At 37.7% G+C, this 2,792-nt stretch overlaps 1 protein-coding gene across 1 annotated transcript in view; it reads right to left on the bottom strand.

The window, feature by feature from the left end:
- LOC106869135 (uncharacterized) overlaps positions 1 to 2,792 on the bottom strand; it is a 70,862-nt gene that overhangs the window by 18,323 nt on the left and 49,747 nt on the right. The gene's annotated exons all lie outside the window — the stretch shown is intronic.

Raw genomic sequence — 2,792 nt, 5'->3', positions numbered from 1 at the left:
CGGGTGGCACATAAAAGACACCATTTCGAGCGTGGCCGTTTTCGTGCGGGTGACACGTAAAAGCACCCACTACACTCTCTGAGTGGTTGGTGTTAGGAAGGGCATCCAGCTGTAGAAACTCTGCCAAATTAGATTGGAGCCTGGTGTTGCCATCCAGTTTCACCAGTCCTCAGTCAAATCGTCCAACCCATGCTAGCATGGAAAGCGGACGTTAAACGATGATGATGATGATGATATATATATATATATATTTTCAGAAAGGAAACAAATTACAAGAAGTAAATGTAACTTCTAAATATAGTTAATGGCTAAACTTAAAAAGCTGATTATCCTCATGAAGAAGATGACTAAGGACCACAAAAAAACAACGGAAACTATGAAGGAGACCATCCAACACATGCAAGTATGGAGGGGTGGGCATGAGAACTATGATGAAGATTATGATAAAGACACAAAAGATCTAACATAAATATTCACACATACACCTGTATATATACACTCAGAGAGCTACATACTCAAAGACAGTCCACTACACACACAGGGCTATATACTCATGCATGAAACTCATAGATATACTCACAGCCATATCCCTGCATAAGCACATCATGCACACACACATAAAACCAGTTACTCCAAAGAACTAACCTGGCTCTTGATGCCTCATCAAATATATATCAGCATTAAAATCTGACACATCATGATGATGATGATGATGATGATGTGATGGTAGTGATGGTGTACAAGACAATAGAGCCCAAGCAACAATATGTTGCTTGGGTTCAATTACTGTTCTCAGCAATAGTGATCTATGATGTTCTTAATACATATTGACAACATAATCTCTAAATTATTGATACTTCTCTGACAACTTACAGGTACCACCAGTTAAAAAAGCCAAGACAGAAACATTCAATGTATGGTTGGGAAGAACCTTTACTCTTGCCAAGGAAGTGACAACTTCTCTAGTGCTGGTGTCACAATAATATACATCCAGTACACTCTGTGAAATGGTTAGCATTAGGAACCAGGTTAGAAAAAGAAACAGACAAGTGAGATGCAGTCCACAAACAAATCTAGGAGGACAGAACTCCAAATAAGGACTGATTTATACCCATCCAACCCATGCCAGCATGGGAAGCAGACATAAAGTGATAATGATGAAAATGAAAGATAACTGTAAAAGAGAAATAGAAGGACAGATACAGTAGAAACTAGTGACAGGTCAGAAATGTGTGAAGGAAGAGGTGTTATTTAACAACTATCAAATATAATTATACTAAAATGATGGCATCCATCAAGTCTTGCAAATAATGCAGAACCCCATTTTAGAGAAGGTTGAAGAAGAACATTTCCTGATATGACTACAAAGTTAAAAAATCTAGTTAATAACAACTGATGTTTCTTAGTGTTGCATGTGAATTTTCTATGAGAAGATATAACTTCTTCTTGCTAGCTTTATTCATTCAGGTCTTATGAAGGTTTCCTTCTCTACTTCTTAATCCATAGGATGCCTAGTTTCCATAGAAACCTGTTGGATGTGATTGCTTTTAAGGGACAGGGTAAATGTTAGTCTCTTTCACTTATCGTTGCATCACAGTAATGCTCACCTCTCAGCCCAGATGACAGTCACTTCAGAATAGGACTGTCATCATATGCATCAATCATATTCAAGCTACCAAAATTGTCATTGCACAAGATAGTAAACAGAGGGGATACCTGCCCTGGTATGTATAGCAGTGTTGACAATCTTGTCAAACCATTTCATCCCAAGGGTTCTGTACAGAACCCTCATATGAAATTTAAAATTTGTGTCCTTGTGACGATTACGTTGTCCATGACTGGTTGCCATACAAATGTACTGAAAACATAGGCGTTGTATACCTCAATCTTGATAGCTGTTTGCAGTTATATATTCTCTGAAGCACATCATAAATGAATAGTAGCTGTTTGCAGTTATATATTCTCTGAAGCACATCATAAATGAATAGTAGCTCTTTGCCAATGCACCTCTTGTGCTCTGCCTCTAAAGTGATATTGTCTGTAGCAATGGAGCTAAGATAGTGAAACTCATGTACCATGTCCAGTTCATTACCCTTGAACTTAATGCAAGGAGGTATTACTGTGCTTTGTCTCAGGATTTGAGTCTTCATGAGACTGAGGTAATATCAAATACATTGCAAACTCCAGAGAATCTGTCCATAAGGTTTTCTAAAGCTTCTACAGATTTTGAAAAGATAGTTACATTATCAGTAAACAAATATATCTTTGATGGTAAATGTAAATTTCCTTATCCTAATTTTGAACTTTAATTGAAGAACCAGTCATCAGACTTTGATTGTAGGTAGACACCATCAACTGAGAACTAAAACACATGTTTCAGGAACAGTATAAAGAAGATATCAATGAGACAACTAGTTTAGAGCCGTGGGAATTAGAGCCAGCGACGGGTACTCTGAAGATGAGAGGCTGTGTTATATGCTAAGGAAGATAATTGGGAAAAGCGGAAGGAGAATATAAAGAAAAACATGGCTAAAGATGAAAGAAAGAAATGAAGGGAAGAAGGCTGGTGAGAAGAGGAATGTAGAGAATAGGGCAAACCAGAGACGACTATTACAGGACTGACAGGGATAACCACAACTTCAGCCTCAAAAGCTTGTTTAATGTTACTGCATTATACAATATGCTACCTTTATTAAAACAGTGGGATATAATCCAACAAAGATTTTTGATACTATGAGAGAGAGAGAGAGAGAGAGAGAGAGAGAGAGAGAGAGAGAGAGAGAGAGAGAGAG

Source organism: Octopus bimaculoides, chromosome 3 (assembly GCF_001194135.2).
Source record: "Octopus bimaculoides isolate UCB-OBI-ISO-001 chromosome 3, ASM119413v2, whole genome shotgun sequence".
NCBI lineage: Eukaryota > Metazoa > Mollusca > Cephalopoda > Octopoda > Octopodidae > Octopus > Octopus bimaculoides.
This window is presented reverse-complemented; position numbering and strand designations above follow the sequence as displayed.